Source organism: Triticum aestivum, chromosome 5A, assembly GCF_018294505.1.
Source record: "Triticum aestivum cultivar Chinese Spring chromosome 5A, IWGSC CS RefSeq v2.1, whole genome shotgun sequence".
Classification (NCBI taxonomy): domain Eukaryota; kingdom Viridiplantae; phylum Streptophyta; class Magnoliopsida; order Poales; family Poaceae; genus Triticum; species Triticum aestivum.
The window spans coordinates 80,719,242-80,732,720 of record NC_057806.1 but is presented as its reverse complement, the minus strand read 5'-3'; the positions used below and the strand labels follow the sequence as shown (position 1 = coordinate 80,732,720).

Here is a 13,479-nt window from a genome sequence, read left to right as displayed (position 1 = left end):
TGGCGGGATCTGGCATCATCCGCTCGGCCCAGATCTGGGCCCTTCGGGTCCCATCTGGGCCTGGGCGGGCCGTCGGCGGGGATGGTCTCCGGTGTGGCTTCTGGGAGGCGGGGAAGATGCGACGAGTGGCTGGGTGCCGGCGGCGCCGACGCCGGCCTGCTGCATAGCGGCCGGTGGGGCTTAACGGGCCCACTTCGGGCCTGGCTGGGCCAGGGGTGGCCCGACATGCCCCGCTGCCGCATCTGGACGGCTACCGTGATGGTGCCGGAGGCACGGGCCTCCCGCACGACGGCGGTGGAGGTGGTTCCCTCCCGCTCGGCGTCGGTGTTGCTGCTCCCGTCGTGGTGAGCTTCTCTCCGGTCCTCTTGGCCTCGTGGTGGTGTTCATAGTGAGGTGGCGTGGGTGGCGGCGCTACTGCGTTGGCGCATGGTGGTGGGCGACAGTTTGGCGGGTCGGTTCCGTCCGGTTGGGCGGTGGGGGTTGGAATGCGAGAGAAATCCCTGCCGGCTTCGGCCCCGACGCGGTGACACCTACGGGTGCCTCCATTCCTTCCTGGAGGGTGTCGGTGGTATCCACCCCCACCTCCCTCCGCGTGCCCGGGGAAACCTGAGGACTCGTCCGGACAGCAGCGTCGTCGGTGTCGCATCCTTTCTTGAAGGTGCTGCTTGGTACGCGGCGGATCGGAGCCTCGATATGTGGTGATTTTGTATCCGGTGGGCGCCGCGGTAGCGGGTCATCCGCGCTTTGCCGAGCTGCCGTGGTTGGCATTTGTTTCTTTTTTTCTTTTGGTGTGTTGTGCTGCTCGCCACAGCGATATCTGTACTCGGTGTTAGTTGCTTTGAAATACAAAGCGGGGGGAACCCTTTTTCGGTAACTAGTTAACGAGCGATCCTTCAGGAGCTTCGCAACGATCGGCGACACTGGGCACGCTCTCAGCCATTTGCCACGTGTCGCGCTGTAGGCGTTCCCTTTGGTTTTTTTTATTTTTTCCCGCACGCGTTTCAGCTTTTTAAACGCTTTTCGGTTTTTTTGACGTTTTGATTTTCCACCGGTCTTCCTTAGCTTTTCGATAAAAATAAAAATTTTACGCAAAAAAACGTGTTTTTTTTCTTTCTTTCGTGAGAGTCACATTTTTGCTTTTGCGAGAGGCACGGTTTTGCTTTCGCGAGAGTCACGGCCATGCCTCTCGGAAACGGGAAAAACGCGTTTATTGTTTTTTCCTTTCGCGAGAGTCACGGTTTTGCTTCCGCGAGAGGCATGGGTGTGCTTTCGCGAGTCACGGCCGTGCCTCTTGGAAACGAGAAAAACGTGTTTTCTGTTTTTTTCCTTTCGCGAGAGTCACGGTTTTGCTTTCGTGAGAGGCACGATTGTGCTTTAGCGAGAGTCACGACCGTGCCTCTAGGAAACGGGAAAAAATGCGTTTTCTGTTTTTTTTCTTTCACGAGAGTCACAGTTTTGCTTCCGCGAGAGACACGGTTGTGCTTTCGCGAGAGTCACGTCCGTGCCTCTCGGAAACGAAAAAACGTGTTTTTTGTTTTTTTCCTTTAGTAAGAGTCGCGGTTTTGCTTCCGCAAGAGGCACAGTTGTGCTTTCACAAGAGTCACGGTCGTGCCTCCTCGGAAACGAAAAAAACGTGTTTTCTCTTTTTTTTCTTTCGCGAGAGTCACGGTTTTGCTTCCGCAAGAGGCACGGTTATGGTTTCGTGAGAGGCACGGGCGTGCCTCTTTCGGAAAGGGAAAAAACCCGTGCTCCCGATTCGGTTTGTCTGGGTTTTTTCGTCCGGTTTTTTCCGTGAAAAAGTTCGTCGAAACCTATCAACATAAGATCTAATTTTGAAGATCTCGACACAAGGAATCCAACGGTGAAAGCGGTTCGAGATTTGGACGCACGATTTGAGAGATAAAACATTTTGAATAAACAGATCTACGAAAAAAGGAAAACTCCCAGGAGAGTTGAAGTGATCTTTGCAACAAGTACTTCAAAGAGAGTTGAAGTGATCTTTGCAACAAGTACTTCAACTAGTGATTTTGGGATTCAAGGGCATTGAAGATCGGGACGCTGTCCATGTCGCCTAGATTAACAATGCGGGGGCTTGTGTTATCGTTCTGGGTTGTTTTTTCAATAGACTAGATCATTGATGGCGCGCGCTGCGTCCGTCTATTTCTACAATATAATGATAGGAATTATGTAAATATGGGAGGACGGAAAACATGAAAGTAATATTTACATGAACATATATGGTTGAGTGTAGTTTGTGTTTGTTCAAAAATTAACAGTAGTGAAACCATATTGGAGCTCGACATTGGTTGCATTATCATTTCCCAATATTTGAGGCAAAAACAGTGCACCACTGAAACTACATATGCCTACAACATGAAGGCACTTGAAGAAATAATAGTAGAAACATCGTGACATGTTATGTCTCAAACCCACTTTATCATCCACAAACATTTTCGATAGAGCTAAAATTCACCAGATCACATTCTTCCCTAAGAAAGCCAAGTAGTAAGAATTTAAGCCCATCCAATATTTGAAAAGGTAGGACACAGTCAAATATAATAGTTTCAATCATTCTGAATCGCATGGGAAAAACACAGATACAATGATACTTGTTTCAATCACCCCGAATCGCAAGGAAATTGAACAATTGAGTTTCATTTCATTGTCTATGAATAGTTTGAGAAAACTTTCAGGAAGAGAACACAATATTCCAGGTATGCTCCTTCTCCAAAGTTTTATAGCAGATACCTCGGTTGAAATATCTTCTCTACAAAAGATTTATTTCCATAAGGTGAAGCCATGACCTAAAATTATTATACCAATTATCTAGAAGTGACATAAATAAAGAACATAGAAAAAGGGACAAAGACAAAGTAAAAGAATTGGCAATCAACCTTTTTATACCTTTTTGTTTGTGTTGTGGATTATCAACACACGTGTGGTGAAAAGACATTCAGATTTTCCATAGTATGCAGTGTAAGATTATATACAGATAAGATGACACCATGTCCAGTGGCGGACCCACCATTGGGGCAAGTTGGGGCGGCCGCCCCGGGTCGCCGGCAGCGGAGTATCGAACCCCACCTACGTATCTTTCCTCCGGCAGGCATCAGAAGTTCAGAAAACAAAAAAGCCAGCGGCGGCGGCGCTGTTTCTTTGTTTATGTGTGACTGCATCGAAGGGTTGAGGGAGAAAGAGATTTGGGCTGGTCCGCTGGTGGATTGGGCTACGTTTATTAGTTACTACAGCCCACTGTACAGGCCCAAGTGCCCAATTGATCTGTACTGCAATCGAGACAGGGAAGGAAATTCCCAATCGATAGAGAAAAATCGCTTCCAGCCGTTCCCCAATCAATTTTGTAGATCGTTTGGAAATTAAAATGGGATCATATTGTGGCATAAGTGAGCATTTGAAGCAACAAGAGTCCATGTTAGTAGTTTACTACTCCTTCCGTTCCAAATTAATCGTCGTGGTTTTAGTTCAAATTTGAACTAAAACCACGACGAGTAATTTGAAACGGAGGGAGTAGTTTTAAAAATCTTTTTTATTCTTTTGTTGTTGAATGCTACTCCCTCCATTCCTAAATATAAGTCTTTTTAAAGATTTTAATACAAAATACATACGGATATATATACAAACATATATTACAATGTGGATTCACTCATTTTGCTCTGTATCCGCATAGGAATATCTAAAAAGACTTATATTTAGGAACAAAGAGAGTATGAGTTTTGGTTGAATAGAGTTGCATTTGTGCCAAAAAAATAGACGTTAAATGTTCGCCTCAGCTAACTTCAATTCCTGTGTCCGCCACTGACCATGTCCGAGTCTAAATCTGAATGAGACTATTTAACTATGTTATCTGTGACTTCACTTCATTCGACTGAGGCACGTCAACTGCATCGACAAATCTCAGAACTGGAGATAATATGGCAGACCACAAATCAACTACGCCATAATGTTAATTGTCTGGAAAATTAAAATTAATATAATGAATCAAGTAGTGAAGATACCCATGAATCAATTGGAGATATTACAGACATAATTTTAATTTCCATGGAAGAAATCACAAACACAATTAAAATTACCTATGTCATCATTGTCTAGAGAATCAAGAGATCTGAGTATGAACGCACAAAACAGATACTCATCCAGTTTTTAAGAGTATGCAAGTCTGAACATGAATATGCAATACTAACAGTGTGATTAGAATGATAGGCAAACTGGACACAAAAAGAAAAAAATGACAGTAGAATTGTTGTATTACTTGAAATCAATCAGTGGCACAGAAGTACCTACTAAAGTGGGAAGCATGTCCATGCTATCAGCCTGAGAAGATCGTATTTTCATTGTTTTGAAGTGCTGGTTGTCAAAATATGGATATCTAGCCCGCAAGAATCCTCCAAACCAACAGATCAGAACCAGTCCGTGGCATTTGTAGTCCTTGTCGCCTGGACACCCTCGATGGTAGGATCGTCTCCCCTCAAGCGCCTCAGCTAATGCGTGTCGCGCTGGATTCCCTCGTGCACCTGCCCTCTGGATCGCTTCGCGCACCTCAACTCCCCTCGCTCGTCTCGGAGGTGCTTTCCTACCCTGATGGCCGACGGCTCCGTCACCATCACCGATGAGTGCGTGAGGCACTGCAATTCGGGCATGCCCCCTTAGGTAGTACCTGGAACACTGTCGTGGGATTCATCGTGGCAACCTCGCGTAGGCGTCATCCTCGGTGCCTCGGGTGTGCGTACAACAGATTAAGGGCGCGGCCAGGCGAGACCGCCGTTGCTAGGGTTTCTGCCGGCGGCAGCGGCACCAGGGGTGGGTGCAGAGGATCTGGCAGAGTAGAGACATCAGATGAAGCAGTTATGAAAGGTTTCGTCTGGCTGATGGGGAGATTAAGAAACAAAGGGATATGTCACTTGGTTTAGTTCGTACCTTGAGTAAAGAAGTTGAGTCCTCCACCCCAACCCTGCTAGCTCGCTGCCGGAACTCATCTGTTGAGTCCCGCCGTCGCCACCGTAAGTCCTTTGTCACCGGTAGCCCGCTGGCTCGTTACTCCTCCTTCCATCACCGTTCACCGCCATCAGATCAGGAGAGACGACGCCGATTCCCTCGAGCGCTGGATCTTCGCGCAGCTGGCGTCCGCTAGATCCCCTCGACCGCCGGTTCCCTTGCTAGCGTCGCCTCGTCTTGGTCCTCACCTGACCGTCGATTGGATGGATGTAGATGATAAATGGGCAAGGAAGCATCGAGCGCTCTTAATGGGCCACTGAAGCCCAATCAACGACATGCCTTGAAAAAAGTCTCCAGAATAGCTGCCCGTCAGGACAACTGGCCCAGTCGTGAAAAATTCGCTCTGAAACAATAATCCGACGGCCGAAAACAATCCAAATGACGCATCTGACGGCCGAAATTGCTGAGTGCGTGAGAGAGCTCGCTTTAGGCTCAGTTTTACTGTCCTTAATAATAACTAGATCATTGATGGCGCGCGTTGCTGCGCCCATCTATTTGTACAATGAAATGGTAGAAATTTTAATAAATATACGGCCATATGAAATAATTGAACTTGCTTAAACATAACCATACATTAGTTTTTTTAGTACCATAACCATACATTAGTTGGTAGTCCAAGAAAATCTTATATACATACACATACAATCGGTAAAAGCAAGGTCACATATAAATTGACTTGGTATAATAGTATACACAACAATTTATATAGTAAATACAACTAATCGGTACAGATAATGAGATAATAGGCAATAAGAAATAGATTGCTTTCATGGTGCATAAATGAAATCTTCAAATGCCTCTACCGAAGAGCCACCATGTTTGGAAACAAAAAAGAATTATGTCAGCCTAATGCACCTGGCTATTTCTTGTGGAGGGCACACATTCGTAGGACAACAGTCCTAACAATGATTAAATTAGTTGCAATACCAAATAATGATATACTAAATACTACCATACAAGCAGCAGTGGGGATATGTTGTAATCATATTGTTCATTTTTGTTTGCTTGTTTTGTTAAAGAGCAACCAGGCTGAAAGATATATGTAAGGAAGTGGCAGACCATCAATTCCATTTATACATTAAAAAGGCTTACCAAAACAAACCAGCATGGAAAATGGTGTCGCTACACTTGCACGAATTAAATAACGTCCAAACTTACCAATAGCCCAGGTAAACCAAAAACACATGCACAGACATGCAAGAGTATCACTATTACCTGGGAGAACTCTTGCAACTGCGATGCACCATCAGTTTTTTTTTCTTTTTTGAGAACTACCCTCTTCATTTTATTCATCTTGACGGATCACATCTAATTGCAGAACGTCAATCAGAAATTCAGGGATTACAAAGGGAGAAACAAAGTCTGACTGTAAACCTAGAGCTCTTTAGCACATGTATGAGAAGCAAAATTTGCTTCTCGTCACATCTAACTCAGATCAAAACCCTGAAAATGTTGGAGATATGTACGCATCTCCGAGATAATGTGATGCACCATCAGCTGATTCAGGAGGCCCGTCCTCTTGCTATCACACTACAAGAAAATATACCATTTGCCACCAGGTATTTTGTCACCGAGGAGTTTGGTGGCTGTAGATGTACTAATTGCAACCATTTAATTAGTTCCTTGGTCACGATAGGCCTATGTGCTGTACACTTACCGGTTTGTATCGAGGGCAGAAATAGCAACCAAGGACTAATATGCAAAAAGACAAGTCACCGCACGATTCCTAGCGTCTCCCCCAAATCGAATCGCCCCTGGCGGCGGCCGACGCATTCCTTGCGGTGGCGGCGGCGGCCTGACTCGTTTTTTCCGTCGGAGCGGGCGACGGAAGGCGGTGGGCGCGTCGGAGAGCAGCCTCTTCCCGACAGCGGCGATGGCGGGCTTGTTCCTCGCGGCGGCAATGACAGGCTTGTTCCTCTCGGCGGCAGCGGCGGGCTTGTCCCTTGCGGCGGTGGTGGCGGGGCACCTGCGTGAGGGAAGGGAAGCAGCTGCAGCAACGGCCGCATGGGCAAAGAGAAGCAACTTCGGTAGCAGAGGGGCGCAAGGTCTGCTGCCGCAACAGATGCCTAGGGTTCCACCTTCTCCGACCCCAACTAGCTCTGCCGCAGCCAGCGAGATCTCGCTCTCACCGTCAACACCAGCCAAGGCCAACCTGTAAGAATGATCTCCCCTCTGTCCTTTGCCTCCTTCCCTGTTTCTCTCCATTAATTTGCTTCGAGTACTTGATGGCTAGATCATGCACTTCAAGTGTTTGTGGAAATGTGGAAGTAAAATATATATGTAGCACTCGGTTTGTGATTTGAAAACTGGCTTGGCCTACGGTGTAGAGTTTGGTTTTGTGATTTGAATATAATATGTATGTAGTAAAATATACTGTACAGTATAATCTTACTGCATATTGATACTTACAACATCAGGACTTGTAATATACTTTTGTAGTACAATGTTTTCCAATGATATACAATTCTATGATGACTATCTTCAAATACTGTTCTATGAAGACTGTGTTTGTATAATGTTGTAGTATAATGTTTGAAGACCATCTTTGTATACAATTCTAGTACAGCATTATACAGTTCCTTTGGGCTGCTGCTGCTGTGATATTATATTTTAGTATAGTGTTACTGCATATAAAATAATTACATATGCAAGCTGCGGCTTTCGTTTGATAAAGTGCAAGCAGGGTAGGTGCTTGGTAAGGCATATGGTTACTTCATATAAAATAATTACATATGCATATAAAATTATTACGTTTGTGAGCAGGTGCTTGGTAAGGCATATGGTTACATCAGAGGTCGGGGTCATGGACCAAAACCAAATAGAAGGGCCTACTCAAGCGCATCAAGCTCAACTCAGCATGTAGTGGAAGAATTGGCCTCTACAAAGGAGATTGTTGCTACGCAACAAGCTCAAATTGAGGCTCAACAATCTCAACTTGAAGCTCAACAGAAGAAGATCGATTGGCTACAGAGTGTCGTGTCTAACTTGGTTGGCATTTCACCTCCTATGACGGCACTAGTGCAACAGGGCTAGGTTTCACAACTGAGCGGCCAATGCCATCTGACGGAATAGGTATGCAACACATCAATCTCAACTATTTTTGTCATTTTTTATTCATAGAAAATACATGTAGCATATTGCTTTTGATAAAGCATTCCAATTTCTGCCATAGGTTCGCTAATGTCTAACACTGTACAAAGGATGTCAAGTTATCCAAGATCATTTGCAAGGTAATGTTATTTTTCCCATGCTCTGGTATTTTAGATGATGCCTCCTGCACCTGCAGCTTGCTTAGATATAGCAGTGTACTTGGTATCGAGATCTTCTAATCACGATAGTTCTTGCTAACAATTCTGTAACGGAAAATGAAGATACTCATCATGAATATATGGACTTACAAATTCCAATGTATAGCTAGTAATACATGTATACATTTTCAACAGTCATTTGAGACCAGGATATAGACCTGCTCCAACTTCTTCTGATGGAAATGGTATGATCAGTTTGCCTCTGCTTCAAACAATCAATATACTATGTGATTTGGCAAATTTCTTCATGATCTTAATCTTGATGGTCCAAATTTATGAATCACATGCTCTCTAGTGTCGGATAGAGGGTCCAGGTATTCTTAGAAATGGATTGCTAGAACTCAATTTCACCTATATGAATTGCAAATTGCTTATATTAATGAACAGAGGTTGTACTACAAAGTACAACACTTGTATGATAATTAGAGAAGGGGGAAATAGTACAAGAAAGGTGCATCATTAATTCATTATCAAAGTATTTCTTCCAGTTAAACCATAATCTCGGGTGCACAGAACAGAGCAGTAAAAGGCCTTGCAACTCTGTTTTGGGAGTTTATGTTCCTCAGCAATCAATTAAGAAACTCCAGATAAGATAAGATTGATGGAAGACCGAGTCCTGTAGCAAAGAGAAAACCAGTAGCGAACGCAAGTGGATGGTTTTCGAGGATCCTTTATAGATTTATTGTGTTCTCGGTCGTGGCTGATTGTAGATTTTTGGGTGAAACTTTGGCTGCTGACATGATGGTATTGTGGTTTAGAGACACCACGCCATTGTGTCTAGCGTTAGCTACAGCATATTCTGTGATTGTCAACATTCAAAAATCAGCTTTCATAGTTAACTGATGGTAGAAGTTAAGAGCACATTTTCTTTCAGATTTGGTTCAGTTCCAGGTTTAAGAAGCGTGTGTTATTGCATCCTGTCCTGTAATAATGGGGTAATTCAATTATGTTCTCCTTTAGATTGACCCAAGTACGTCTGAGTTCAGTAGCGAAGGGAAACAAACAAATGGATACTTTCTTTTTGCGGGTAGAAACAAATAGATTCTGCTAGGTTTGTTTTGGATTGTGCCATTGGATAAAACTTTGGCTGCTGAAATGGTACTGTAACCTAAAGACTCCATGCCACGCCATCATATTGAACTTCTCTGAAGCACTCTGCTCCTGTATTTGTTGTCTGTGTATGTTCTACACATTTTATCATTACAAGTATGGATAGGTTGCCTATGGCATGCTTGCACTCTTTCTGATGTTTGTCATGCCTGATGTTGTCAATGAAATAACATGTGCTCTGGCCACCATTATATAGGAGATGACCTTGGAGGAGCAGCGGAAAGCAATACTCGCGCTAAAGACTGAGGAGAGAAAACTATTGCCTCTGCATTTCTTGCACATCTAGTAGACTATGTTGGATCTAAATAAAAACAAAATTCAGTGTACAAATGCTAAATGTAATGTTTGGATCATATTGGGGTGTACTGATTGGATCATATGTTCAGATCAGTACTAAACATGGTACTGTACTTTGCAAATGCTAGAGTGGTATTTCCTACTTGCGAAACAAAATTCAGTTTAGCATGTAATGTTTGGATCATAATTTTACAAATGTTGATTCTGAACTTCTTATTGTCAAATGTCTAAAATTCTGAGATTTCTTGCATACTGCAATTGTCAGCGTGTGACAATATATTGTACCTATGATATAGTTGCTTTCTCATGCCTGTAGTTACCAAGGTTTACAATTTTTGGGTTACAAAAGAAGTCTAGTCTCCAACATGTAGCTGGTCTCTATATTCTTTTAGTCACCAAGCCTTGGCTGGTCACCAGATATCTCTAGCCACTAACCATGTACATGGTGGCTGTACATTTTTAGCAACCAAGTCGTCCATGGTCTCTAGATGTCATTAGTCACCAAGTCTCCCTTGGTCGCTAGATACCATTAGTCACCAGATTTGGTTGGTAGCTATTGGTATGACATTTAGTGACCAGGGTTCTCAATGTTGGTCGCTTAATATCTATAGCGACTAGACTATAGCCACCACAAAGCGACCAAGTAGTGTTGGTACCAGTAGACCACTAGCGACCAATTTTGTACTTTTAGCAACCGATCACCTTGGTGGCTAAAACTCATATCTCTAGTAGTGTTGCTATCAGCAGCTTTAGAGGTTCCTTCCATGTCATCAGCAGTAGTTTCTACCGTCTGTATTTTTCCTGTCCTCCCAGCTTTCTTTTTGTCCGGTGCAGGTGTTGCTGCCGCCGCATTTGCACTTCTCTCCACCAGCAGTGCATCCTGGTTTCTGTTAAAGAAAAATGATATCATCGGCCAGCTTTGATTGCTTCTGTATCCGGCTTTGGTTTAAAGGTTCATTGTAAAAGGTGCAACCATTAAAGAAGAAATGTAGACAGAGTATATTGTTTCTGGGTTGTTTTTCCACTTGTGCTCTTACAAATGATTATCCTCATCCCAAAGTCAGTCAGTCACGTTTTATTTCTCCAGCCACCCAACTTACGTTTGGAATATCTTCTTACCAAATATACTATGTCTAGCAGGTCAACAGTTCAATTTGCTTATGGTCTTAAGAAAAAAAATTCAACTACCCTGGCAACATATTGTCTTTGCAGTAGTATCAGGAATTCAAGATACATGAAGACACAACAGGAAAAAAGGTACACTGAGAAGATAGTCACATTTATGAAACATCTTTCATCGTGTTTCTACAGAGGGATCAGTGTCAGCACTTGCCTGAGATCTCATCGCTGCGGGCTTGGCTTGGTGTTGTCACCGTTCAGGTAAGCAACTCTCTATGGAGAATCCACATCTTGGAAGCCATGTGCCGAGCGTTAAAACTGATTTCCGCACAAAGATTCCCCTATATGCACGCTGAGCTCAACATCACATTACCCCGGGGCACTGGAGCCGAATCCCATCTTTGCCGCACAGGTAAGGCTCGTTTTATGGTCCAATAAAACCACGGATTTCAGTAAGCATGACGGATCCCGACGAGATGCAATGTAGATCGATGGGACAAGGACTCGCGGGGTGCGACCAGGCGGAAGGGGCGGACACGAGCGTGCCGAGGAGGAGGCAGGTGAGGACGGCGAGCGGGATCCGGTAGCAGGCCAGGGCCGATGGCGACCGGGGGTCCTCGAGCGCGATGGGGGCACGGACGGGGACAGGGAGTGGGTATTGGTAGACCCACTTGGATCGTGTAGGCTAGATCTTTCCGGTAACTTACCTTCTTTGGGTGCGGAAGAGCTCGACCTAGAGCCGGCCATGGTGATATAGAGGCCGGTGATAGCAGAGAGATCGAGATGGAGATGTGGCAGTGGTGCTTCCTGTGAGCATTGCGATTGCCCTAGATCGGAAGGGGATATTGGTGGGGAGTCTGGCGGCGCGGTGAACCTCATACCGTGTGCCCCGGCCCCCACCTCTTTATATATCGCAGGTCACAGGGGCCCACCAACCATAAGAGGGTTGGGCGCCCCCGATCAGGGCGCGAATAGATCAGGGCCCGATGGGCCGTTGAGCCCACTCGGTGGAGAGATCAACCTAACATTCTCCCCCTTGATCTCAACTTTTACTTTTAACTCTATACTTTCTAGTTTATTTGTTTCATCACATATTGGTACATAGAGTATGCTTCAGCGTCAAAGCTTAATTTCCGATAGAATCATACAGCTACAACATACGTTATGTTCAGAAACAAATTCTGTTCCTTTTGGCCCTATCCAGGAATCATAAGGCTTTCCCTTAAACCCATGCCGGCTAAGTGTTCCTTGAACATATTGGGTGGTAAGCCTTTTGTTAGCGGATCCGCAAGCATATCCTTTGTCCTTATATGCTCGAGACTTATAGTTTGATCATGGATTTTATCTTTCACAACATAATACCTTATCTCTATTGTTTTGGCAGCATTACTCGACTTGTTGTTGTGAGCATAGAATACCGCGGGTTGGTTGTCGCAGTACATCTTTAGTGGTTTGTGAATACAATCTACCACTTTCAAGTCGGGTACAAATTTCTTTAGCCATATCGTCTGCCCCGTGGCTTCGAAGCATGCTATAAATTCTGCATACATCGTGGATGATGCAACTATCGATTGTTTGGAGCTTTTCCACGAAATAGCTCCCCCAGCGAGAGTGAAGACGTATCCTGACGTGGATTTTCTATCATCTCTGTCCCCCGCAAAATCTACGTCTGAATACCCTTTTATCTCTAGGGAATCACTTCTCCTGTATATTAGCATCTAGTCCTTCGTGCCTTGCGCATAACGCAATGCTTTCTTTACCATCTTCCAGTGCTCCATGCCTGGATTGTCTTGATATCTACCGAGTACCCCGGTGATAAAAGCTAAGTCAGGGCGAAGTGCACACTTGTGCATACTGTAAGCTGCCAACTGCCGAAGCATATGGTACTGCTTTCATTTGATCGATCTCGTACTGGTTCTTGGGACATTGGAATTTCCCAAAACTATTGCCCTTGACTATAGGAGCAGGTGTGGCTTTACTCGCATGCATATTATACTTTTTAAGAACCTTTTCTAAATATGCTTTCTGCGATAGTCCTAAGACTCCATTGTTCCTATCTCGGTGAATTTCTATGCCCAAAACATATGATGCTTCACCAAGATCTGTTATGTCAAAATTTGAGGATAAGTATTTCTTTGTTTCTTGTAGTAGACTAACATCACTACTAGCAAGCAGGATATCATCCACATACAAGATTAGGAAAATATATTTCCCATTTTTAAACTTTGCATAAATGCAATTATCCTCAATATTTCTTTAAATCCAAAACTTTTAATCGTTTGATTAAACTTTAGATACCACTGCCGAGAGGCTTGTCTTAATCCATAAATGGATTTCTTCAGGCGGCATCCCATATTTTCCTTGCCTTCCATGATAAAACCCTTAGGTTGTTTCATGTAGACATTTCTTTTAAATCACCATTCAGAAATGCCGTCTTAACATCCATTTGATGTAACTCTAAATCAAAATGAGCAACTAATGCCATTATGATTCTGAAGGAATCCTTACATGAGACTGAAGAAAATGTCTCATTGTAATCTATCCCTTCTCTCTGTGTAAATCCTTTTGCCACGGATCGTGCTTTATACTTTTCTATATTCCCTTTAGAGTCATACTTAATTTTGTAGACCCATTT

General features: G+C 44.0%; 1 long non-coding RNA gene across 1 annotated transcript; it reads left to right on the top strand.

Moving 5' to 3' along the window:
- The first annotated feature begins 7,779 nt into the window (after positions 1-7,779).
- On the top strand, positions 7,780-9,900 carry LOC123106635 (uncharacterized). The gene is made up of 4 exons (XR_006451421.1): positions 7,780-8,082; positions 8,183-8,240; positions 8,454-8,503; positions 9,625-9,900. It is a non-coding gene; the product is annotated as an uncharacterized lncRNA (long non-coding RNA).
- Positions 9,901-13,479: the final 3,579 nt, after the last annotated feature.